Source organism: Ursus americanus, chromosome 14 (assembly GCF_024610735.1).
Source record: "Ursus americanus isolate L20-20 chromosome 14, mUrsAme1.1.p, whole genome shotgun sequence".
NCBI classification, from domain to species: Eukaryota; Metazoa; Chordata; class Mammalia; order Carnivora; family Ursidae; genus Ursus; species Ursus americanus.
Genome location: NC_142140.1, coordinates 61,149,200 through 61,175,865, shown reverse-complemented (window position 1 = coordinate 61,175,865; position 26,666 = coordinate 61,149,200). Strand labels below are relative to the sequence as shown.

Sequence of the window (26,666 nt, the reverse complement as noted above, 5' to 3'; positions counted from 1 at the left end):
GACCCTCGCCAGGACCCGGTGGGCAGGGTGAAGCCACACTAGGGGAGCAAGCCGCAGACTGAGCAGGGGACAGGTGAGGAGGGCAGGGGAGGGCAGGGGCACAGACCTGGCTCGGGTGGGCTTGGCCTGCGGGGGAGGGGTCCTTTCCAGAGAGGATGGTGTGAGCTGCTCTGGGACACAGGGCAGAGCTTGCAGGTGGGAGAGCAGATCCACGAGAGGCCCAAACAGAGCCTGTGCTGTCCACACGCTCATGGCAGATGGCAGCCTCTGGGGACCCTCAACCCAGCCAGGTGGACCTCAGCTGGGGGCTCCCCCTGGCCCAGGACACACGCTGGAGTCCCTCTGGGAGTTTAATATAACACCGAGCCCGGGCCCCCTCCCACAGAGTCTGATTTGGGGTTTTGGGAAGGGTAGCCAGCACACGTGGGTTTTTAAAAGCTCCCCGGCTGATTCTGCAGCCGCGTCCATGTACAGCCCGGGGAAGGCTCCGCCTCCCCGAAGCCCCAGAAGGGCAAGCCAGCAGTGCTCCTGGGAGGGCGGCTGCCCGTGGCCCGGCCCCGCCCCTGCAGGTGTCCAGCGGGCTTTCCCGCTGTCAGGCTTTCCTGCTGTCAGGCGTCCACACCGGGAGTCACTAGGTCCAGGCTAAGCCCCTCTCTGAGCCATGCTGGCCTCTGTCACGCGGAGGCCGCTGGCTCGCCTGCGTGCCCGTGCAGGGGTTGGGTCCCCGGGATCTGAGTGCAGACCCACCCACGGCGGCTGTAGCTTCTTCTTTGTGACATTCTTCCCATCCGTGAACACACAACCTTCAGAAAAGCGTTCTCTTAAGCTACAGTTTCTTCTCAGCTGGGCTGTCAGGGTCCCAGAAAGGCCAGCCTGGAGCTTGGGCTCAGGGTGGTGGAGGAATGGGGCACGGGCAGCAGCCCAGGGCCCTTCCGTAGCACAGCAATGCCAGGGACACCACAGCCCCGGAGTCGTCCAAGGCACCGCTGGGCACGGTGCTGAAGACCACAGACTGGCTCCACACGGCAGGACAAGCCTGAGACAGCACAGGTCCAGCAGGTGGCTTCACATGCTGGTGACTGAGTGTTTAAGCAAGGCGGGACTTTACGTTGTCATCAAGGACAGCGGACATCACAGCCACCCCAAGAAGTTAGCTTTTACCTAAAACTGAGACTCTGAGCCATGCGCGGAGTTGCCCACACTCGCCTGCCAGTGTGTCGCAGAGCTGGGACACGTGTGTACTGCCCGCTCTTCCGTGTCCTGCGGCAGACGTGCGAGCGGAGCCAGGCAGTGTCCACCGTGAAAGGTGGGCCAGGAGAAACACAACAGGGGCTGGAGGCGGGGCTGCAGGGGTCCCTGGAAGAGGGTAGGTAAGAGCCAGAAACAAACCCAAACCAGATGAAATCTGCTCTGGCTGGGAGTGGGCTCTGGAAGTGACGGTGTGGGGTGGAAACAGCAGGTCCATGGGGGCCCTCTGCTGGGTACTGGGGGGCGGGGAAGGCTGGTCTCGGGTCCACCTGCGTCCATGAAAAGTTCCAAACCCCATTAACCTGTAGTATGAATGGTCTTGACCACATCACCCACTGACCCTTCAGTGATCCCTAAAGAAGGACCTGGGGGCCCCTGGTCAGCTGGATGCTTCCTCCCAAGGGCAACTGCTAGTCCGGTCAGGTTGGTGCGCAGTGACCGGGACACCAGGCATTTCAGGCCCTGCGTGTGGCTCTTAGAAAACATGGAAACAGCACGTGGATGGTGAGTGAGGCTTGAGGAGGTCACCAGAAGGTGACCCGGAGACATTGTGGGTGTGCAGAAGGGGAACGGCATGGACATTGTTTCCTCTACGCTCCTCGCCCATCTGTCACACGGGACTGACCATGGGTCAGTGTCCAGCACTGGACCCTGAACTCCCCAAGGGCAGGGACACTCTCCGGCCTCTGCTTGTCCCTCACCTTAGGAGAGAGCCAGTCACACATGGGGACAAAGGCCAGGGCCGTGAACAGGACAAGCCGGTGGCAGAGGCCCCACCAGGAGGTCTGGCAATTCCAGGCTAAGGAGCTGGATGTTATATAGCAGTGCTGGGGGCCGCCAGGCGGGGGTCAGAATCTGGCGCACAGTGGGAGGCGGCGGTGGGCAGATATCTCTGTCTCCACTGAGGCCTGGGTGCACCATCTCACAGGGACCTGGCAGGACACCAGGTGCTCAGCGCCATTCCACCCAAGTGTCCCAGGCCCCCCGGTGAGGAGGCTGTGGGGAGAGCAAGCCGAAATAAATCAGAGCTAACCCATGCTGATCACCAGCTCCCTAAATCAAGAACCTGGCAGATCTTCTGGGCGAGAATCAATCTTCCTGTCCCCATAGTAAATACCATAATCCTTTTTCCAGTGTGGTTTACAGAATGTAACTGTCACGCTCATGATTTATACGAAAATTTTCTGCCAGGTTATGTGAATGAATGGGGGCGTCAGCCTGCCTTTGAGCAGGAGGTCAGAGTGCTTTCCCAGGTGTGGGCCTCCCCCTCGCGGCAGCTCTCTCGCGGCTGCCGGCTTCCGTGCCTGCCCCAGACAGAGCGCCTGGGCCGACTACCCAGGCGCGGAGGTCCCGCAGCCAGCGGGAAGAGACGAGATGGCCACGGCCTTCGTTCTGTGCAAGCGACTCTGGATTTCTCTTTTTCTATCTGATAGTTTGTTCCACAGTTAACACAAGAGCGCGTTCTTGTTAGCATGATTCAGACCACACGGGGGTTTCTGAAGAGATTGCCCACCCCCACCGTCACAACCCGGGCGACCAGCACCCCATACAAAGAGGTGTGTCCCCTGTGCAGTGTGCTTATGGACTTACGTTACCTCCACGGAACTCCCTCGTGGTTCAGGGCACTCTGACGCGGACGTGTGAGCTTTCTTTTACCGTAGGTTCTGCGGCTGGTGAGTTGCGATGCGTTCTGCCAAACTGCCCTCCAAACACATTTTGCCAACAGGATGCAAGTGTCCCCTTTGATCCATGGTGCTCGTAAATCTTACATTAATGTTTGCCATGCTGACAGGTAGAGAAACCTCCTTGCTGATTTCCCCGGGAGCGCGGCTCACACCAGTTGCCTGTGCTGGTCAGGTTTGGTTTTCCATTAGGGTGTCCTTTTCCTTATTATGGAGTTTGGGGATCTTCACCTTTGTCTTTTGCGACGTTCACAGGCAGGCCTTCCCTCCCCAGGACCACAGTTTACATTTTTCCTGACTTCTTCTCTGACGTGGCTGAGTCTCTGTTTTGTGCTCACCCCTCCCCTCCGGCACCCGTGCTCTGTGTCTGTGTCTTCTGACTCCATGTTCTCTCCCCAGGCGATGGGGTTCACTTGGGACTCCAGGCCCCACCTGTTAGGCTCATAAATCCCTCGAGAGCATCTCCAATCTTTCTGGGCCCTGCCCTCGTGTATCTACCTGTCTGCTTGATGTCACAAAAGTGCCACCAACTCGGCAAATCCAAAACCACACTCAGGATCTTTCTTCCCGAACCTCGCCCGCCTTTCTGTCCTGGCAAATGCCCTGCACTGTGCACTGGTGTTCCTCTCCTGCCGTGGGCGTGGTGGGGCTCCATCAGCTGCTCCCCCGACTCCAGCTGCAGCTCTGCCCTCAGCCCTCCCCACCCCCTGCTGGCTACACTCTTATCAGCTCTAGTCCTTCCCCATGAAGCAGCAAGACCAACCCCATCAACATGCACATGCAGTCATGTTATCCCCTTCTCAAAACGATCAGGATAAGGAAGGAAGCCTTCCCATGGCCAACAAGACTTGCACAATCGGACCTGCCTATTGTCTGCTCCCTGGCTCACTCCCTGTGCACCAGCCAGGACGGTCGCCGGGGTCTGTGGCCAGCCCCGTGCTGTGGGACCAGTCAGAATGCTGGGTCTCCGCACCTGTCTCCCTGCCTCTAGCAGGTGTGGCCCTGACTGCAGCTCCAAGCTGGCCCGGCTCCGGGGATGCACGGCCGAGCCTGTGGTGGGAAAGCGGGGAAGACAGGGCAGGAGGGCACACGGGATGCCTGCAGGCCACACCGGCTGCAGGGGGCTGGAGACATGCAGCTGCCATGGGGCGGCCATGTAGCCAGACGAAATCTGAGAGGGAATTCAATGTCTACGAGCAATAAGGGAGGACAGAGAATGGGGGTGAGGTGGGGGAGAAGCGAATATTTCCCTCCTGGTGGAGACGCTGAGGTCTAACCTGCGAACTCCAGGCCCAGCAACAGAATAAAGGAGAAGAGAATGACTGGGAAGGGGAGGGGAGGAGTCGTGAAGGGGTGAAAGGCTGAGGTCTGTGTCAGGAATCGCGTGGAGGTCGTGAGTCTGGGGCACGAGAAGAACATGGTCAGAGATGGGCCCAATGCTGGAGGTTCTGCAGCCCCAGACAACACCCAGGGTTTTGAGGAAGCGAGTGATGGACTCTGTTTTATCCTTTTCAAAGTTCCTCCTAGAAGAGCTCAGCTTTCGTGCCATCTTCTCGGAAACCTCCACGCCATGAGAGCCAAGTGGAGCAAATGTGAAGGCTGGGGCAGAAAAGAAGAGAGACAAGGCAGAGGTCCAGGTGAACTGTGAGCTTGTGCACCTGCGGAAGCACTGGGGCAGAAACAGGGAAGCCAGCAGCCAGGAACGTCGCTGGACTGCTCGCCTAAGGTCTAGAACTCTCCAGCAGACCTAGAAGCTGCGTCACCCCCTTGGCACCACCCGGCTCACACAAAACAGACCCCATTGGTGGGGCTTTGCCTGGACCTGTGACAGCTATGTTCTCAGTTGTGGCTGAAAGCAAACACGTACTGCATAAATCACGTCTTCACTCGTCTTTGCCAAAGAAAGTTCATGCTGGAACAGAGCTGGGCATCCAGAAGGGGCGAGAGGGGCAGCAAGAACACAAGCAGAGGTGCCTTTCAGGGGGCTCCTGCATAGGCAAGAAATCGTGGCACCACCTACAGGGCCGTCGACGTGGGCCCTGCTGATAATGAATGACCGGGACAAGTGTCCTCTCTCCCCCACTGAGGCTCCTGCCAGGAGATCCCAAGGCGGCCGGGGGCTAGGCAGAGGAACCCCCTGCACAGCAAGGGCCCTGCCAGGAAGCCTCTCTGTCCCCGTGGGCATGGCAGCCCCGGCAGGAACCAGCAGGAGCCACAGTGGCTCCAGACGAAGCAAGACGGCCACAGTGACACCACAAAAGCTCTTAAAATGAAGCTGTCGTCAGAACCACGCATCAGAGCCACAGCCCGTGGACGTCACACGTCAGAGCCACAGCCCGTGGAAGTCACAGGGTGGCTCCCTGCTAAGTAAAAGAATGAAACAGGGCCCGATATCTCCTAATATAAAAGAGGACATACCCAGCACACAATCAGAAATTACTTGTCATGCCAAGAAACAACAAAACCACGATTTTAAAGCACTGGTGAGAGGAAATGTTATAGCACTAAATACACTGGAAATGAGGATGATGTCCAACCAGTTAGCTAAGTCCCTCCTGCAAGAAACTGGGGAAATAAACCCAGAGCAGAGAGAAGGAAGAAAATTATAAAAATCAGAGTAGAAATCAATGAAAGTGAAAATAAGAAAGAGGTAGGAAAAAATCAATGAAACAAAAATCTGGTTCTTTGCATAAAAGTCAGTAAAATTTATATACCTCTGGCAAAACTGACAAAATTTAAAAAGTAAGATCCACAGTTTTCCGTATCGGGAGTTGAATAGGGAATATCTCCATAGATCATGTAGCCATTAAAAGGATAATGAGAGAAGATTACAGACAATTCCTAATACAACAAAGAAGAAATGGACCAATTTCTAGAAAACTTAACCAAGATTAAAGACATAGTCTAACCAGCTCCATAACCGTGAAAGAAATTGAATTCATAATTAAAATTTCCCTTAAAAGAAATCCACAGGCCCAGATAGTTGTATGGGAGAATTCTACCATTAAACATTAAAAAAAAAAAAATTAACCCCTTTCACAAAAAGACATCCAGATGGCCAACAGACACATGAAAAGATGCTCCATGTCACTGATCATCAGGGAAATGCAAATAAAACCACAATGAGATACCACCTCACACCTGTCAGAATGGCTGAAATCAACAACCCAGGAGACAGCAGGTGTTGGCGAGGATGCGGAGAAAGGGGACCCTCGTGCACTGTGGTGGGAATGCGAGCTGGTGCAGCCACTCTGGCCACAGTATGGAGGGTCCTCAAAAAGTTACAAATGGAGCTACCCTATGATCCAGCAACTGCGCTACTGGGTATTTGCCCAAAGGAGCACCCCCACTGTCACTGCAACATTAGTCACAACAGCCAAGATGTGGGATCACCCGCAGATGTCCACCAACACATGAACAGATTGAGAAAATGCAGTGTGTACACACAATGGAACCTTACTCAGCCTTAAAAGAGAGGGAATCCTGACATTTGGGACAACATGGGTAACCCTGCAGGACATTATGCCCAATGAAATCAGCCAGGCGTGATCTCACTTACATGCGGAATCTAAAAGTCGACTCGCAGAAGCAGACAGCACCAGGGTGGCCACCGGGGACTAGGGGTAAATGGGCAGATGTTAGGCAAGGGGGACAAAGCTTTAGTTAAACGAGACAGAGTTCCGGAAATCTAACGCGCCGCGTGGTGACTTTAGCCAACACTGAATACAGTGCACACTTGGAATGTGCCAGCAGAGAAGGTCCTGAATGTTCTCAGCACACACAGAAACAACTCCGTCAGTGATGGACGTGTTAACAGCCTGACCTGGTGAGCATTTCTCAGCGTGTACATACCGCAAAACACGGCGCTGTTCACGGTCAGTATATACATTTCTCATCAATTACACATCAGTAAAGCTGAGGACAAAATTAACTCCAATTTTCCACCATCTCTTTTGGAAAACAGAAAAGGAGAAAGCACTTGCCAGCTCGTTTCACGAGGCCAGTATCTCCCCAGTACCAAAGCCAGACAGGGTACAAAGAAAGGAAAAAAACACAGGCTAACATCGCTCATGAATGAAGATGCAGAAACTCTCAACAGAACATTATCAAGGTGAACTCAACAGAGTCGAAAAGGTATTCTAAGTCATGACCAAGTGGGATTTATTCCAGGTATGCAGGGTTGGTTGAATATTCAGAACAATTGATGCAATCCACTCTATCAACAAACAAAAGAAAAATTCTATGATCCTGTCAATGCAGAAAAAGCATTTGACAAAATCCAACAGTCATTTGTGATTTTAAGAAAACAAACACACAGGAAGTTTGAGATAAAAAGGAATTACCTTGTTGATAAAACACAGCTACAAAAAAAGCAACAGCTCACATTACGTTTAATGGTTAAAAACGTGATGCCTTCTCCCCACAACGAGGAACAAGGCTCGTCTGACACAGTCCTGGAAGTTCCAGCTACTGCGCTAAGCAGGAAAACACGTACGTATATAAAATGCATACGGGTCGGAAAGGAAGAAACAAACCGTTTCTATTTGGAGATGACATGATTATCTATGCATAAAATCTCAAGAAATCAACAAAAACACCCCTAGAACTAATACACGAGCTCAGTGTGTTCTCAGGATACAAGATCAACTCACAAAAATCCATCTCAGTTCTATATACTGATGACAAATATGCTGGAACTGAATTTAAAAACACAAGGCCTTTATAACCACCTCGGAGACGATGAAATCGTCAGGTACGCGTTTAACAAAATGTGCACAGCATCGGCATGCTGACCGTTACAAAAGGCCGACGGGAGACAGCGAAAAGGCCCAGATCAATGGAGAGACAGGCTGTGTTCACAGGTTGGAGGAGCCAACGTAGTTAAATGAGCCCAGATTGATCTGCGGGTTAAATGAAATTTCTGTCAAAACACCAGCAAGGTTTTTGTGGGCGTAGACAAGTTTATTCTAAAATTTATATGGAGAGTCACAGACCCCAGCATCACTAAAGCAGTCTTGGCAGAGAGGAACCAAGTGGGAGGGATCACTGTTCGATCCCACTGCCACAGTAATTAAGACCATGAGTATGGTATCGGCGGGAGGGCGGGGGGCGGGGAGAGACACAGATCAATGCAATGGAACACAGAACCCAGACACAAGCCCACAAAAGTGGGCACCACTGACATCTGACAGAGGCACACAGTTCGGTGGAGGAAGGACATTCATAGGCAGAAACCAAACCTCGCCCGACGCTTCATGCCTCATACAAAAATTAACTCAAAATGCACAAGGGAAATCAATCAAAATGCGAAACCGTAACATTTTTAGGAAACAAAATTGGGAGAAAAAATTTGAGACCTAAGGCTAGGCAAACAGCTCTTAGAGCTGATACCAAAAAGCACGGTTCAGAAAAGGAAAACAGGTGAGCCGGAGCACAGCAATATGGGAAGGAAAGACGCGCTTCAGACCAGGAGGAGGCGCCCGCAAACCATCTCTCCTGCAGAGAACTGGGGTCCACAGTATACAAAGAACCTTCAAAACCCAATAGCCAAGAACAAGTGAGCAATCCAATTGGCAAATGAGCAAAATACGTAACCGGACATTTCACCAAAGATGATACATCCATGAGAAATAAGCACGTGAAAACACACTCGGCATCATCGGTCATCGGGTTGGTGCAAATGAGACCACGGCATGTCCATCAGCTTGGCGGAAACAGAACACGGTGATGGAGAGACTGGGAATGTGACATAGGGAGGAACTCCAGAAAACTGTCTGGCAGCGTCTTGTAAAAGGAAACATGTGGCTGTTACGCTAACCAGCATCCCTGAGAAACCAAGGCTGTGTCCACAGAAAACTCTGTGCGGACTTGTTCGCAGAAGCTTGATTCCTAAGAGCCAAAAACTGGGATCAAGCCGATGTCCTTCGGCAAATGAACGGTTAGGTGCACCCATAGCACGGGATACCGTGCAGCCGTCAACAGGAGCCAAGGACAGACACACGCAGCGCCTGGAAGGCTCTCCAGGGCGCCGTGCCACGGGAGGGAGCCGGGGCCAGGACGGGATGGGCTGTACGGGGTTATGAATGGGGCAGGGGCACGAGGGAGGTGTGTGGTTGGAACAGCACGGCTGTGAACAGTCTTTCCCGTGACTGCGATACACTGTCCATAACCGAAGACACCGCACAGACACGTTCCACACCCTGGCGAAACCCGATAAAGGTGCGTGGCCTGTGTCAATGTCAGCATCCTGCCTGCGATGTTACAAACTGTCGTCACTGGAGGAAAATGGGCGAAGACACACAGAACCTCTCTGTGTTATTTCCTAAAACTGCATGTGAGCCTATAATTATCTCAATAAAAATTTCAATTAAGAACAAAGCTAAACACACACCTGCCGTAAAATCTGGCTGTTCCACCCTCTCGGTATGTGTGCACCCAAGAAAAACGCAGAACCGTGTCTTAACGATGCGTCTCGGGTCGGTGTTCAGAGCAGGATCCTTTGTCATCTTCCCCAACTGGAAACACCCTGGGTGCTCCTCCACGGGGAATGGGGAACCGTGGGCATCCATGGGCTGGGGTACTATTCGGCCACACGATAGGAGGGAAGTCCTACCGGGGGCACCATGGAGAGCGTTCATGCCAGACTGCAGAAGCCGGAGGAAACAAGGCGTGGATTCTGCTCACAAAACTCTAGGAAGCGCTAAGTGGTCGACAGCAATGAAAGCAGGTCAGTGGGCGTTCCGGTGGGGAGGGGGCAGGAGGAAGCTCTGGGGGCAGGGGTGAGCTCACTGCCCCAACTCTGCTGATGGCTTCGTGCGCGCGTGCAGGTCCAGCTGACCAAACTGTGCACTTCCAACGTGTCCAGTGCATCGTGCCTAATACAGCCGGGGATCAAGGGAACACTGAATGCGCACACGAATGAGTGGAGGACAGCTCAGGCATGGGAGCATGCGTGTTCAAGTGGACAGGCAACGAAGAAGCAGAGGTGAGGAGGGGCCCAAGGAAGGAGGAGCAGCTGCAGAGTCTCCATGCAGAGTCCAGACCTGTACATCCCAAGTCCCGAGTTCAGACGCAGCCACTGTCCTGGGTTTCTGGGGTTCCTAAACACCAGACCGAAGCTGGTCTGAAGCTGAGGACCTTCGATTCCGCATCCCTGGGCCCCAGGTTACCCAGCACTTCCAGAGAAACATTGCCAGGATGCTGGGACATGTGCTCAGAGCAGGAGAGGGGCAGGAGCCCCCCCACCTCTCCCAGCACAGGACGCAGCTCCAGGGAGTGGCGGTCACTGAACATGGCCCTGATCTTCCCCGGGAATGGCCAACCCGCCCCCACTACCTGTGCCAGATGCAGGGGCCCCCGGCCAGTGCGGCTGCTCAGGACTCAGGGCTGTGACGTGGGAGGTTCCAGGACAAGAGATCTAGGACGGGGAGTGCCCGACCAGGAGGCGATGTGCGCGATGCCTGGGGGAGGCGGTTGCTGGGAGGGACTAACTGCAGAGCTCGGGGTGACTTTCCAGACGGGGTGAGCAGGACAGAAGGGGCCCCTCCCCAGAGCCAGGCAGGCGACCAACACCATGCCACCTAGAAGCACCTGCCAGGCAGGAGGCAGTGTGGTGCCTGCCTGAAGGGGACAGTTGCCCAGTCTGGGGCGGGGGGCGGGGGGAGTCCGGGCCCAACTGAAGATTCTCCTGCTTCCCCAACAGGCGCCGCAGACCCTCGGGAGACCCCGGAATGTGCACACTTGCGGCCGTGCCCAGGCCTGAGTCACCACGTCCCCATCCCCGTTCTGCGTCGGGGAAAGGCAACTGCTTGGTGCTGCAGGGCAGGCCAGTCTCACTCCACTGAGGACGACCCCGGAGAGACCGTTGCCAGCGAGAATCAGGCTCCCACCCACATCCAGGCTGGAGGCTGCTACTCAGCGTGAAGGGAGGAGGCCCACCGCGGTGCCAGCAGAGTGCACGCCCTGCTCTGTGCAGTCTCTCCCTGCGTTCGCCCAAATCTTCAGGAAACCTACAAAAATCATGACATAATCAGCGGGGAGATTGTTTGTGGAAAACAGGGGGGGAGTCAGTTTCAGCATTAGGATCAGCTTGGAGCGGAGACTGTCCTGTGGGAATGAAGGGCACAGACAACAAGCAGGTGTGAAAGCATTCTGTACACTGTGAAGAGCTGTCCACTTGGTGGTCATTCATAACAGGGGCACTTGGGCCCTAGACACAGTCTTGGAGAGGGAGTGACGGGGCCACAAGCCTGAGTTAATGGTTGAGGACCACAGGCAGCACCTACAGAAGCCAAGACAGAGGAGACAACCAACAGATGCTTGTGGCGTGAGGGGGAGAAGAAGAGGACCCCAAGTTCACGCATGCCCACAAGCACACACACACGTGCGCACACACACACTCTTCAGCAGCTCTTGGAATGGTAGAGGCATGGGGGTCTCAGAGCCTGCAGCCCCTGGTGCCTGCAGGCCTGGGGTGGGAGGCCTGGTGCTTTCTCAGGGTAGAGCCCCTGGCTCACAGGGGTGGCCCTAACCCACAGGACAGCTGCGGGCAGTCAGCTCCTGGCTCCCTGCCAGGGTTTGGAGGGGCTGAGTTTGGCCATGGGTTGGGCCCAGAGGTTCTTTGCTGGCTATAGGGTTGAGGGCTCTGGCCCTGTGGCTGAGCTGGTCACTTTGGGAACTGCAGCAGTTGTCCAGGGGAGGGGGGCAGTCAGGTCCTGCAGAGGTGGTGGACCCACAGGGCCTCGCAGCTGCTGGGAGCACAGATGCCTCTGGGGCTCCTGGGATGCTTCTGGCCTGGCTGTGCACACCCAGGGGTACAGACACGCATCTGTGTTGGAGAAGGCAAGCAGGGCCCAGAGGCGCGAACTGGGTGCCCAAGCAGACCCAGGGAAGGGGCCGTGGGTGGGAAGGGGCCTGTGATGCAGGCCCCACCAGCTCTGGAGGTACCCCCAGTGCTTAAAACAGTAACAACCAAGCTACCTGAGTCCCAGACTAACAGAGCTGCTCTCATTTGTATCGACCTCCATCCGGCCCTTGTCCACAGAGACGCATTTTTCCCTCACTGCAAATGTAATATGTATGTCATTTTGCGTATGGGGGGGGGGTTGTCCACTTAACAGTACATAATAAACATTTCTCATGTTTCCACACAGGTTTCATAATCAAATTTAATAGCTGCACAAAATAACACAGCATAGATGTCCCTAATTTACTAAATAACCCCCCTATTGCTGGTGTATCAGCCACTGCCCAATTGTCATTACTAATGCCGCACTGCACATCCTGGGGGGTAGTTTTGTCTTTCCAGAGGTAAACGGACTGGCCAAAGGACAGGTGTTTCTGACTGTGCACACCGTTTGCTCACGGAGCGGCCACATGGACTTCACCCCCAAGAGGAGCTGAGTTCACCTGCAGCCCCACATCCCGCGTCCCAACCACGACCTTGCCGTGGCATTGGGAGCTTTCTGCCAGCTCAGTGGGTAGCACGCAGCACCTCGAGACGGCTTCGACTGTCACTGCTCTGATAACCAGCAAGGCTCCCGCTTTTCCCAGAGCTGCCGGCCCACCGAGCTCCCCCGTGTGAGCAGCCCGATGGAAAGCGGAGCCTGCTTGCGACCGGGTCATCCTTTCCCTCTCATGCACCATAAGGCACCCGTAGTGGGCACAGCTATTAACCCTCTGCACACCCCAGCTGGCGAAACCACCTTCCCTCCCCTGGCATTTCCCCACGTACAGAGTTTTGGCTTTGTTCTTGCTGTCAACTGTCCGTGTTTCCCTCCGCGGCTTCTCGTATGGCTTCAAAGCTGAGAGCGGTCTTTCTTTGTAAGGATAATAAATGTTTCATGATGTGCTAACTTTCCCGTTTTTTAAAAAAAGAGGTTTGGCTGTTTGAGGTATGTGCTGTCTGTTCTGGCAACGGGGCGGGGGGTGGATCTAAATTAAAATTCTTCCATGCTATCCAGTTTCTCCACATCATTCATTCTTAATTATTTTTTAATTATTATTTTAAAAAGTGTTCTAATGTCAAAAAGGTGAGGGCTTCTGGCTTGCTCTTTTTATTTCTCAAATGTCCTTTGAAATCCTCATCTGTTTGCTTCTCCAGAAGCCACTGAGTCCAGAAAAATACAGTTGGGATTGATGCAGGGGAGGCTGTGTTTGCAAATGAAGCTGGTGACATGTTCTCCCTGTAAGACGTGGGATGGATGATGTCTCTCACCCTGTCCCCACCCCGCAGGGGCTGCAATTTTCTTTACAAAGGTCAGGCATATTTTATATTTACTCCTAAGTAAGTCAGACCACCTGTTTCTGTTACCAATGGAGTTTTTCATTATACGTTCCAGCTACTGCTTGTGCTGAGGAAGACCATCAACATTCATGAGCACAGTCTGTGTTCATCTTCCTTCTTGAACTCTGAGTGTTTGCTGATTCTTTTGTATCCACTGGCCACACCAAGGTTCTTTAATTGTCTCCCCCATCCCAGTTTATCTTATTTCACCTTACTGAATTAACTACCATGTCCAAGCAAGATCAAGGTGAACTACCTGAAATCTTTTTAGGAGCCTGGTAGGGTGTTCATTAATTATTATTCATTAATCATCAGTGAGGCAATAACAGGAATTTATTATTGTTCCTAATTTTGACGCTACTTTACCAGTGCTGATTATTTACTTAAGATTTATCCTAGTGAAGAGTCCTTTCATTCTGAAGTTTTACTTTGTTTTAAATGGTTGAATGTTATCACGTTATTTTTCAGGTGGCTATGAGGTTGATTTTACACATTTACTTTGTCCTTCGTGTTGAATGAATCATGAAAACTTCTCCCCAGGGACAAAGCTGGGGTCCCAACCCAGCTCTCCCACTTCCCACCCCCACATCGTCTGATGGAGCTCTCCCTTTGGGAAGGTGTGTTTTGGTTCACAAAGGCTGGAACACGGCTCACTGTTGTGTGATGACCAGTGCAGGGGAGCAAACTGCCACCCCAGAGGATGCCTCTCTGGCACATTATTTTAAGCTGGAGGTTTTTAAGAAAATGCAGACCCAAGAGGAGCTCTGAACGTCAAGGAGAAGTTGCCCTTTTATAAGAGACATTTCCATGCATAAGGGAATCTCCATCTGTAAGGGTGTCCCCCTTGCTGTGCTGGTGACTAAATCTCTAGAAACTTTTATCAGTGGAGGAGGCATGGACTTAAGTCTACATGATGGCTTCACCCTTGTTCACTGTGCTTTCCCGGCAACCTCCCATGGCTGACTTCCCATTCCCTACCCTTTTGTCTTTAGCTGAAGATGGTATTTAAAGTGATGACTTCAGCAGTTTCAGGGAGTTACTCCACTTTTCTGGGTCTCTTCCATGTACTCAGGAGGTATACATGTAAACTTTTGTCTGACTTTCTCCTGCCGGTCTGTCTCACATGGACCTGATGCTCAGGCCAGCTGGAAGAACTCTGAACGGCAGAGGAAAATTCTTCCTCCATAACGCCAGCAAACACAAGCAGATGAAAGGTGTTTCCACACAGAATTCTCTCTGCTTTGAAGCACGTCAGGATACCTGTATTCAATGGCAGTGATGAAACAGGCAGTACTGGGCGTCAGCAACAGTGACTTTTAAATTTTAAAAAAATTTGCCAAGACCAGAGAATTGATTGCAAATAATTTCTCTTTGAAAGGAGAACTGGGCCCTTTAGGCTAAAATTTAACTGAGGCCTAAGTACACGTGGTGAAGAAAAACCCCACACTCGGCACCGGGATCCCCTCCTTGGGTCTCCCTCCATGGCCTTCAGACTACCCGTTGGCTCTCTGTCCCGGTCCCATGTCGGCTCCTCCCCTGTCCCTCCGCCCCCCCCCATCCCCCCCACTAAGAGCACCAGTCCTCCTCTGCAATCTGCAGCACCGCCCCCTCCTCTCTGGCTGCCTTCTTTCTGCTGCACTGGGGGAGACTTTGTTCTGCTCCAATTAGCCTGAACAGTTACTGCTCCCTGGGTCCAAGTGGAGCACAGAAAGGCTCCCAGGGAGCACAATTCCTGCTGCTATGAGGGCAGCCTGAGGTGAGCTGAGTCACTTTCTTGCCCCCACCATCCCTAGGACACAGCTTTCCAAAATGTCCCTACAGACACCTCACTTGAATTGATGTCTAACCTATAGGGCAGGCTGACGGGCTACCGCTAATGCCCCCATTTTACAGATGGATGGACGGATATGCTGCCTAAAACACATGCAGCTAAGAAATGCCAAGGGTAGAAATTCCAAAGCAAACTTCAATATGATTCCAGATCCCAAGTTCTTTTGACCACATCACGCTATTTTCCTGCAGGAAATCTCCTCTCCTTTCAGGCTTGAGCTAGAGAATTCAAACACCTGCAAGCACAGGAGGTAAGTGTGCATTTGCTCTAAGTAACTGGAGGTTTCCGGGGGAGTAAAACGCGTGGAGCTGCCAGGCTGGGTAGGGCACAGGGAAGCCCTCGCTGCCCCCACCCCATTTCATTTTAATTCTCACAAAGCAAATCAAACATCATCTTCTCAGTGACCCAAATGCTGAGCAGAGCGGTGGGTGGGTGGGCACAGGAGGAAAGGGGGTGGCTTGGACATGCCACCCTAAAAGGCTCTGGTGGAAAGTCAGGTTGCTCTGTCCACGGGTTCTCAGGGCTCGCCAGGAGGGCCTGGGGCTCCAAATGCCTGCAGACCCCAGGGGCTCAAGGACAGACTGCACTTGGTGGGAGGGGCTTGGTCTGGCCTGCCAGGTGAGGAGGGGCCACAGTTCGGGGAGAAGGCCAGCTGACCCGGTTCTGAGTGGGAGGAGGCCCCCAGGGACAGGACGAGAAGGGAGAGATTGATGGAACCATGGGGAGTAAAGTAGAAGAGCAGGAACACTGGCCCAGAAAGTGGGGCTGTGGACAAAGCTGAGAGGCTAGTTCACAAAACACAGTGAGGGAAGCTGACAACCCGCCAGAGTTAGAGGAGTGAGTAGCCCAGGGTCCCATAGCCAGCAGGTGCAGGAGCAGGTGAACCCAGGGCTCCCATTCCCCAGCCAGGGCTCTTCCGATGGGCCCGGGGTTGCTGGAGCAGCTGTACTGCAGCCCCCAGCAGGTTGGGCAGGTCCAGGGCTCCAAGCTGCCCACCCAGGGAGTCCCAGAGGCGACCCCATCCCAGGGTGGGTGCTGACCAGAGCAGTGAGAGGCCACAGGACCCTGAGAGCAGAAGAAATACAGCTGGAAGTGGTTGCAATCTGTAGAAAGGGGCCGGCATGTGCACCTGCCCACCAAGGCCTCCCTCCGTGGAGAATCTGCCAACAGCATAAACATGCTCCAGGATCCCTGTTCTAAAACACCCTATCACTCCCTGGTCCCACCTCTCTCCAGCCACCACCCTGTCTCTGCCCCTGGGCTCCCCAACAAAACTCATGAGCGCCGTCCGCGCTCCATGTGCTCACCTTCTGCTCTGGTTAACCCGCCCTGCCCTGGCTCCTGTCCCACCACCTCTGGAACCAGCTTTGTCCTTGACCCAGTGTCCCCTGCCCCCTGCTTTGTCTGGATCACTGCTGGGGTTCAGAACGAACTGCCCCAAGATGGGCCACTTGGGCATGCAGATAATTTTGAGCTGAAAACAATCAAGGCCCAAAAAGCTCAGGAAGAAACTTTGACCTCCCTCAACCTGCCAAAAAATTTAGAAAAATTCAGGAAGAGTGCGATCTTGGGAGTTACTCCACAGCCACATCGTGAACAACGTATGGGGGGTGGGAGGAGCCCAGCAAGGCCTGTTTGATCACAGTCCCCTGTGTCCCATCATTTCTGGACTGCCCAGCAAACACCTGTTACCAAACATTTGGTCTGGTTCATCTTCTATAAACTGTATTCCTTCCCTTTGAAGTTCCAGAGCCCTGCCCCTTCTCAGTCCCAATGACGACGTGCCTCATTTTCCCTGACTGTCTCTGGCATTTCACATTTATGCAACAGAGAGGGTGCAGGATGTCCCGTTCCCTCACTCTGTCCTGCCCTGCCTGGGCTCCCTGAGGGCTCCATCCTCCCTCCACACAGAGCAGGGAGACTACAGGGAACAGCCTCCTCCGAGGGGTAAGCTCTGCTTCCTTGTCCCCCCTGCAGCCCCTGTCCCTGCTTAATTCTGCATTTAGCCATTCTAATTAATGGGCAAACATTCTTTGCAAAACAATGTTTAAACACCTTAGGATTAATTTAATCAGATATTTAATTGCCCCGTAATTAATCATCTAAGCTTAATGAATTGAACCCAGATCTCCGGGAGTTGGGTGTATCCCAATGACTTCTGAAAATAAATACGTGTTGGAGCCTCAGGGTTCCTGCTCCCACTAGGGCCTGTGGCGCCCTGCTACCCCAGCGAGTGGCCTGGGCTCAGCTCTCTCAGGCTGGGGAGGCACAGCCTTTGCTGGGAGAGGCTGCCAGGCTAAGGGTCAGCACGGGGAGCCTGTCACTCTAGGGCTGGGGAGGCTGGTCCCACTGCCCTGCATGCCTTTGTGCAAACCATGTCCCCTCTGCAACCTGTCACAGACTCCGGGCTGCCAGTCTCCCTGGGCTCTGGACAGGCTCAGAGGGTCTCAAGGACGGGTAATAGGGCTTGTAGACTGTGAAGTCTAACGCACTAGTGAGGAAGGCTCTGCACCCGCTGGCACTTGGACCCTCTCTCCACTGTCCCCAAAGTCACGCGAACTGGGGGTTTAGCAGGCAGCCTGAGAGGTGACCCCACCCAGCAGGTGTGGTCCTCAGTCTGCAGCAGTGACGGAGGGCAGTGGCCCACCATCTGAGAGCATCTGAGGGGCTGATCCCTGCCTGTGTTGGGATCTGGAGAACCCCCCGCAGACCTGGTAGTCCTGAGGGCCCTAAAGGCTGCCCCTGGGAGACCGGGTAGAAGGCCAGGGTACGAGGACAGATGAAGTCCCCATGGATGGGAGCACTTCCAATGGGCCAGGCCCTGGTCTAAGGCTCACTCGTGCTCATGCCTTGAGTCCTTCAAAGAAGCCCTAAGCTGGGCCAGGCAGGGTCACCATCCCCCCTCTCCCAATCCTATAAATGAGGAAACCAAGAATTAGGGCAAGCAGGAGATGGGGTCAAGAGCTGGCTACACAGGTCAGAGATGGGGGCAAGTTGGTGCTGGAGATACATGCAGGTGGCCAGTAGACAGGACCCCTGCCCCTGCCCCAGCCTCTCCCTGGACAACTGGGGCCCTGGAGGGACAGCTGGGGCTGCCCAGCTCACTCCGGGAGCTGGCTGAACTTCTCTCTGTCTCTGGGCCAATGGGGACGGCAGGCCAGAGTCCTAACCTCCCAGAGCTGCCTTCCTCTGACCAGAGGGCACCAGACTCTCTGCAGTGGCCTCTGCTTAGAGGGAATTAGCCCCAGACAGGCACAACCCCTGACCCAACACCAGAGTCTCGAGCGACGCATCAGCAGAGGATTGATTAACTCCGGTCTGACTTGGGGGCTGCCGGGCCAAGTGCTTCCCCCTGGAGTTATTTATGTCGCCCCATTAGCTCAGGAAAGGCAGAATTCATAGAGCATCATGGCCTAAGAACCCAGTGCAATTAATATTTCCGTGACTGAAATACACACCAAGCCCGAGCCTCCGCCAGTGGATGGGGAAGGAAGCGCAATTCCAGATTCCCTGGTTCGAGGAGAGAGGCTTTGGTCAGTGAAGAGAGGGGGCATCCAGAGCCTGTCCCTCTGTCCGTCCGCACAGCCCACGTCTGTCCTATCGTCGTCATCCCGTGCAGCTGTGACCACAGGGCCCTCCCGGTGTCCCACCCCAGCTCACCTGCCAGGCCCCCTCCAGCAGCTCCGGGAGGCGGGACGGAACCCCGAGCAGCAGGGGCTCCTGAAGGGCAGGAACCACCCGGCCATCGTGTCTCTCTCCCACCAAGTGTCTTCAAGAACAGAGCAAATGCCCCTGGCTTGGACCCAGAGCCCCAGCTGGAGAACCGTGTGGCGCCATGTTTGATTCTGGCGGGGGCCTATGAGGTGGTCTTGCTGCACGTGGCGGGGCTGCGGGGCTGGCGGGGCCGCAGGGCCGGGAGGAGGGGTGGAGGGCCCGAGCAGCACTGCACAGCGGGGAGGGGGGCTGCCTCTGTCAACGGCTGCGGCCTGGTGTTCTTGTCAGAGCCTCAGGCTCGGAACCCAGAGCAAGAGTATGAAGTGTTAGGCTGAGAACTGAAAACCCGGGCGGAGCGAGTGTAGACAGCTTACCTGAGGGAGGGCACAAAACTGTGCACCTGCCTGCTCTTCCTGATGGGAGGAACACCGCAGACAGCTGAACGCACACCCCAGGCCGCCATGTCCATTTCCTTGAATAAACCTCACTTTGCTGTTTCTGTGTTGGAACCATGTGAATGTTTTACATAATTATACAAAAAAATGCTAAAGTCAAATCTTACAAAGTAACCCCAAAAAACAGAAAGCAGATGGAAACGGGTCTGGCCGTGTGTCCCACGAGCGACACGGGCTCCCGGAGAGAACGCGCCCCGTGACTCAGTGGCAGGGTGTGGCCCCCCGGCCGGAGTCCAGTGGGATGTCGCGCTCACAGACAGCAGGCCATCACAGCCCTTCTCAGCAATCACGGTCCGGGCAGCTGGGTCGGTGTCGTCACCCGGAGCCCACCGTGTGCGAGTGGCAGAAGTCCAGGTGTTCAGTGGTTTCTCTTTATCATACATCTGAGCAGCCGCACGCCACATTGGACAGCTCGTTCACACCACCCGGCCCCAGAGAGAGAGGGAACAGGAACAGGAGGAAGGGGAGACACCCTCTGGATCCAGGGCCGAGCGATGGCCCCACCTTGGCGGGCTCATGGCGGGTGTGGGACGCTGGTGGTTGGGCTGGGGCCTTGCGGGAGTTCACGGGGCTGTGATAACCACACCACAGACTGGGAGGCTGGGCAGCAGGAAGGCATTTCTGTGTCTCCAGCTCGCAGGCCAGAGAGGAAGGGTCTATTCCAGGCCCCTCCCCAGGCTTGCATGTGGCCGTCTCTGTCCCCTCACATGGTCTTTCCTCTGTGCCCATGTCTTTGTCCCAACTTCCTCTTTATTTATTTATTGAGACCCATCATATTGCATGGGGCCCCACCCTGACGGCCTCATTTTAACTGGATTCTCTCTGCCAAGACCCTCTTTCCAAATCAGGTCATGTGCTGAGACACTGAGGGTTAGGATTCCAGTACATATGCTACTGGGGGCAGGGGACACAACCAACACTTAGAGGCTACGATCCCCGTTCTAGTTGTGTTGCTTGGCTGGACGGCTCCATCTGGAAGCACTGAGATGGGGGGCGGGTGTCAGGGCAGCATCCATCTCCTGGTCCCTGGCCAGAATGCATCAAGATGCACTGGAGCCTCAACTGCCCTCCACACCCTGGGGAACAGGTGTTCCCTTTGGGGGGAGGAGCTTTCAGCCTACAGACCTGCTGATTTTCCATCCCCAGGTGTCCCCTCTGCACCATCCTCCCCCTCTTCCATCCAAAAGGTCGCACCCTGGCTTTAGACTCCTAGCCCCGGCCGGAACTCACTAGCCAGTTCATTCTCTCATGCATCTGTGTACTCAGCAGCCCTTTACTGAGCACACACACTGCAGGAGACCTACCGTGGGGTCCCAGACAGGCATGGACTCTGCCCTCGAGGGCTACCAGCCCAGCAGTGGGGACAAATAGGAAGATGGGACACTCCCAGACAGGGTGACAAGGTCCAAGAGGGGAGGCACAGGGGCTCTGCGTTTCTTACACCAACTCCCTTCTCACTGGCCATGTGTGTTCACAGAATTAATGCTACGGAGATCCTCTCAATAAAGGAAACCCAGGGCCAGGCACTTTGCAGATCAATTCTGGTCTTTGTGACAGAGGTCTCCTCACCCCTGACAACCATGTTGGGGTTTTGTTTTTGCAAAAGGAGGAGCTTTCAGATGCTCCATGGACAGCAGACCAGATCCTGGAAAAAATCTAATCTTTACACAAGGGAGGGGTAGGCAAACCATGGCCCACAGACCAAATTCAGCCCACCACCTGTCCTTGTAAATAAAGTTTTATTGAAACAGCCATGCCCACATATTTACATTTTGTCTGTGGTTTCTGTCGGACTTCAAGGGCAGAGATGAGCAGCTGTGACACAGACCCCACAGCCAGCAAAGCCTAGGTTATTCGCTCTGGCCCTTCACAGAACACGTGTGCCCATCCCACCATAAACCCTGAGGACTACGAGGCAGCAGCCACGCCTCCAGCAACATGACACCGTGACCCTGACCAAAGACACCCAGATGACCGTCCAGTGACGAGGTGGGCCGTGGGTCCTGGGCGAGCTCTGGTCTGACCTCTGTGACTGGTAACTTAGGTAAGCCACTCTCTGCTCTGAGCCTCCGTTTCCCCACGTGAAAGGGGAAAGGAGTGCATCAGGCTGTGCCGTGCTTTCCACCAGCTCCGAGCCAGAGTTTGAGCAGCCTTCATCCTGCTGGAGGCTCTGTGACCCGCGGGTGAGCCCTGTGGTCTCAGGGAGGCCCTGTAATTACCCTGGTGAGCCCAGAGAAGGAGGCCATGAGAATTATTAGGGCATCCAAGGCCCAGGCAGGTTAAATTATTCCCCTAAGATGGTGCCCTTTGGTGAGGAATTTAGCGCTGGAAATGAAGACCATGTGTAGCCAACAGCAAAGCCTCTGGGTGAAAAATAAAAAGCTGGCCAGTGCCTGATACCCAGGGGATTCCAAACAAGCAGGTGCTTTTTGCCATTCTGGGAGAGAGCCCCGCGGGCAGGGAGGGCAGGCCGCGACCCTAGAGACAGGGCCTTGAGGCTCTGCCAGGTGCCTTGGTCATGTCCTTAACCCCGCTGGGTCCCGGTTTCTCCCCTTGGGGGGACGTTACGATCCTGCCCTGGGATCACGGGAAGGTGTCCACGAGATGACAGTGAAATAGACGTGACCTCGTGTGGCGCACGCGCATTCCCCAGAATATTACCACAAGCTCGCCTGCACCCCTGCACAGACTCGTCACGTGCGTGGTTCTCACCAGACCAACCCAGCCGGCAGAAGCCTGGAGAAGCTCACTGACTCAGCCAGGGACACAGAGCGGAAATCCAGGTGCCGAGCAGAGGCTCCCGGGAAGAGAGAAGGCGCTGTACGCAGCCTTTGTGAGCATGTGGCCGATCAAGGCCGTTGAAGCCAGGAACACACGAGGATCTGCTGCCAATCACAGAGGCTGTGAAAGGCAGTTGCTCCCGGCCTGGGACGTCTAGCTGCCCGATATTGCTGCAATCAAAGAAATGCAGCCCACAATACAACAGGCCCCACAGCTCAGGGTTCAGATGCCACACAGAGTGCCAGCAGGGTATGCATACAGGGTGTCCACGGCACAGGCCTCCGCAGGGACAGCCCGCCCATACTCAGCAACACCAGAGATGGCCCTGCCGAGGCCCACCAGCTGGATGCCAGGTGCGGGGAAGCCAGGGCAGCCCCACCACGTGGAGCAGGGCAAGCTCGGGGCACGGCACACGACGGGCCCGGGGTGCCCACTTGAGCTTTGGGTTCACACACTGTCCGTCTGTTGAGCACCAGTCCAGTGGTGGATATACCAGAGTGCTCGTCCTCTTCCTGTGACAGCACGGGCCTGCAGGACCCCGGCCCACACTCATTCCTCTCCAGAAGCGATGCCCAGCACGACTGCCAGCTGGAGGAGTCAGGAGGCAAGAGAAAGGAAGGGCAGGTGCTTCTGCTTGGGCTCTGCTGTGGGCGGGACCCGCTCCGAGGCTCCGAGGCTCTGAGGCTCTGGCTCGCGGGCAGCCCTGCCCCCTGGATTCCGGCCGCTGGCGCCTTCTTGGGTCCCTGCAGCTGCTCCCCTAGGAGCACCTCACCTTCCTGCTGCTCTTGCAGTGATTCGGGCCCCCGCACACTCCGTGCGTGAAAGTCCTGTTAACATCCCTCCTTTTCCTGGCTGAGCTCTGATCGCAGGCAGGCTGGGGACAGGAGTTCGGATTTGAGTTTAAGTGCCAACAACTGAGCACAGAGGAAGGTCATGGTTTAGTCTCCAACTAAGGCCCCCACGTTGGCCACTGTGTGGGGGTCAACCTGGAGGAGGCAGGAATGGGAATGTGCTCTATCAAGTGCTGACCTGCGGGCGGCTGGTGTAGGCACCTGCAGGGCGCGGTAGCCGCGGACGTGCAGGTCAGGAAGCAGAGGGGTCGAGGCCAGGCCCAGATTTCTGGCTTTACTCACAATGGGGTGCTGCCGCTCACGGCACCCACGGAAAAGCGCCCACTCGGCACCAGGCCCCTCCCACCTTATCTGCACGGAGTGGGAGTGGGGCATCCGAAGGCGCCTTTTTGTACACGCCCCGGGACTTTTCTTCAAGAAACAGCTTTTCTTCAAGGTACTGCTCCAGGCGCAGGACACCCCACACCCGCTGGCTCAGCCGCACGACAGCGAAGAACAAGCCACAGCAGACGCCCCGTCGCACGCCCCCCGTGTGTCAGGCCCACACTGCGGCTTGTATGCACACTCCCGCCCCTGTCCGAAGCAGGCATCACAATCCTTACTGCGTTTCTAGAGTCAGGACCACGGGAAACCCACTCTGGCCTCACACACGTCGGATCTGGTATTTCTGAAGCCCCACGCGGGGTGGGATAAGACATCATTTCAACAACACAAATCACACTGATGAGGGGCTGGCCGACGACATCGTCAGGAGTGATGTCCCATTTACTCGCCGGCCCTACTGCCTGTTATATGTATACATGACCCGACTGCCTCTGCCCAGCAACATTCTGGCGCGAACCCAGATCACAGGAGGCGCCATGGTGTGAGCCACGGCCAATTGCCAGCTGCCCCAGGGAGGCCACTGAGCCCAGCCAGCCCTGTGGACGGACTGGCTTTGGTGGAAGCAGGACGTGGAGAAACAGATCTCCCTGCCCTTGGGAACCCAGGGACCCCAGCGTCCCCCAGGGCCCCCCAGCGCCCCCCAGCACGCCCCACGGAGAAGCCGCTGACACACGGGGGAGAGCGCACTGGATCTCGCACTGAGCTCTCTCTCTGACCACCTTAAGACCTCGAGGAGTCATTCCTTCTTCCTGAGCCCGGGTTTCCTTGTGTGGAAGACAGAATTAAAACATAAGCTATCCATATCATGGGGCTTTTTCTGTAGACCGGACTGGCCGGTGGCTATGAGAACACCTGGTACCAGTCAGTTCTCACTGCCTAACAACCGGCCACCAAGATCCCAGCGATTTCATCCACACGCCTGCGGGCGAGCTGGGGCTGCCTGGGCTGGGCCGGCCGCTCGGCCTCAGCCTGTGGGTTTGCCCAGAATGGGGTCCTAGCCACCAAGCTGGCCGGTCCATTCCCTCTGCGTTTATTTCTGATGCGGGGTGGGTGGAGGGGCAGCGCGTCAGGGTGAGGGCACAGGTGCGACTGCACGGCCGCATGTCGAGTCCATGCTTGTGTGGGGTCTGTCCACATCCCGAGAGAGCCCGTGGCAAACCCAGGGCTCAGGGGAGGGAGGAAGCGTCCATGAAGGCAGGGAGGGCGCACACCCCCATCACGTCTCGCCTGGCACACAGGTGCTGCTCGCAGGTCGGGAAACGTTTTCTTACCGCCGTCTCCTCGACCTCACCAAGAGCAGAGCTGCCAGTCGTTCTGGGTCCGTCTATGGTTTTAACGTCACGGCAACTAGCTGGCTGTGGTTAATCAGCCCAATCACCCACCCACTGGACTGTCTGGCCACGTGCAGTGGAGCCTACTTCCAGAGGTGCACCAGCGCCGAGTCCTGCCTGGGCCATGGGGCGGGCGAGGAAGCGCCAGAGCACAGCTTCCTTCCTTATTCCTGACTTACTATAAATCTTGCTCTTCCGGGCTTGTCCCGGCTCAGCCTCCTCCGGCGGGGGCAGCGGCCGGCAACACCCACACGGCCCCTCGCAGTAACCAGACGCTTCCACAGACTGCATCCACCATTCATCTGTAAACAGCTCCAATCCTGCCCATTTTACAGATGGATACACTGAGGCCAGGAGGCCACAGGTGACTTGCCCCAGGCCACACCGACAGGGAGAGGGCAACGGGGTCAAACAGCAACCTCCGTGACTCCAGAGCTGGGGTCTCGCATCCCCCACGTGTGGACGGGCGTCCTCCGGTGGCTTGCTGGCTCCGCCGGACCCTGCGGCACGGCCCTGATGCAACGTCCACCCGGCAACAGTCCCTCCACCACAGGCACAGAGGTTTAATTCCTGCCGTTTATGTGAACAGAAATTACTCACTAAAATTTAATTTGGTAAATTCCAGTCTTTGTAAGCAGTTAATTCAATGGAGACACGACCAGCCAGTCAGCAGCCAGGCCCCCAGAGAACAGTGATTGCTCGGCATCCCAGGCTGCTTTAAATTCACATTCCCTCATTATTATGTCAAGGACACTCATTATGTGACTCAAGAAAATGTTTCCCGTCTAGAAAAATAAAACACAATCTTGTGCGGTGGGTTAGCATTCTGTCAGTTGTTAAATGGGGAGCTTTGAAGGAGCATGATTTCTGAGTTATGTGGCCTGATGATGATTTAACCATGTCGGCTGGGGACAACTATCTATCCAGCCCAGAGCAGTGCCGTCCAATAGACCCACCCTCATGTCTCACGGGTCCCCTCAGAGGCTTCTGCCAGAACCGAGGAACCGGACCCCAAATGCTCGGGGGCTGGGCAGGGGCTGGGGTGACAGAGGCGCGTCTCAGGTCAGCACTGAGACCTGGATCGTGCACACACCTCCCTGTGTGGACCGGACATCTGTGGACTTCCTGCAGAGTGAAGTGTGACAGACAGACTGTCCACACCTGGTGAGCAGCGGGGCCAGGGAAGCAGGGCACCTCTAAGGTCCGTGACAGTCTGACTCATCACCCACACCGCACTGATTTGCTTCTACTGGTTCAGGGGAAGCAGAGCCAGGTCCCTAGGGTCAAGGAGAGAGGACGAAGTGGATCTTGGAGACCCTGAGTCAGAGGTCACTACAGACAAGGCAGATAAGAGGGGACCATCTCACACACGGTGCTTGGTACACCAACGTGTTGTGTTCACAGGCACAATGCAGTTCAGAGGGGCTGCAGTCTCCAGAGCAATCAGGGAGGCCTCCCTGGAGGTGGGTGGGTGGAGAGGCAGAGCGCTCAGGGTGTACCCAAGAGGTGAGAGCCCCCCGGGGAAGTGAGAGCCCAGAGTCGTGAATGTAACAGGCAGAACTAGAGGGCCGGGCTCTGGCCAGCAGAGAAGGGGCTGAGGGCAGTGGGGGAGTAGGGAGGAGCGGAGCAAGCCGGCTCGTCAGCAAGAGCACAGCGCCCACAGCAGAGGGGCCAAGACTGCAGGTGAGTGGACGTGGCCAGTGGTGGAGGCCACACGATTCCAATAGGTCGGAGGTGGGTGTCAGTCTGGAAGCACGGTCCTGCCTCCATCGTGTCCCTGCGATCCGGCCTGGAACTGTGTTTCCGTGGCTGTGAAATCGGGCTGCAGATCTCTCCGGCCTTCTGAGGGTGCGTGTGAGGACCAGACGGGTCAGGACACCAGCACGACCTGTAACCCGGATGTGCCCTCTGCTTCTGAGGTCTGGGGCTGAGGTGGGCCTTGAATCTGCCATCCACCTAGCGAGAATTGCATTCCTCAACTCAGGGTCCTTGCCACAGGCCTGGCAGTGGTCCCACAGGGGAGTGACTTTTCTGGGGACAGATTCATGCCAGGGTGTCCACGTTTTCCCCCCATCCTACAAGGCGCTATCAGACGGGTGTTGAC

General features: G+C 55.4%; 1 long non-coding RNA gene across 1 annotated transcript; it reads left to right on the top strand.

Moving 5' to 3' along the window:
• The first annotated feature begins 4,656 nt into the window (after positions 1 to 4,656).
• Positions 4,657 to 12,776, top strand: LOC123797104 (uncharacterized). The gene is made up of 3 exons (XR_006780872.2): positions 4,657 to 9,657; positions 9,758 to 9,915; positions 10,633 to 12,776. It is a non-coding gene; the product is annotated as an uncharacterized LOC123797104 (long non-coding RNA).
• Positions 12,777 to 26,666: the final 13,890 nt, after the last annotated feature.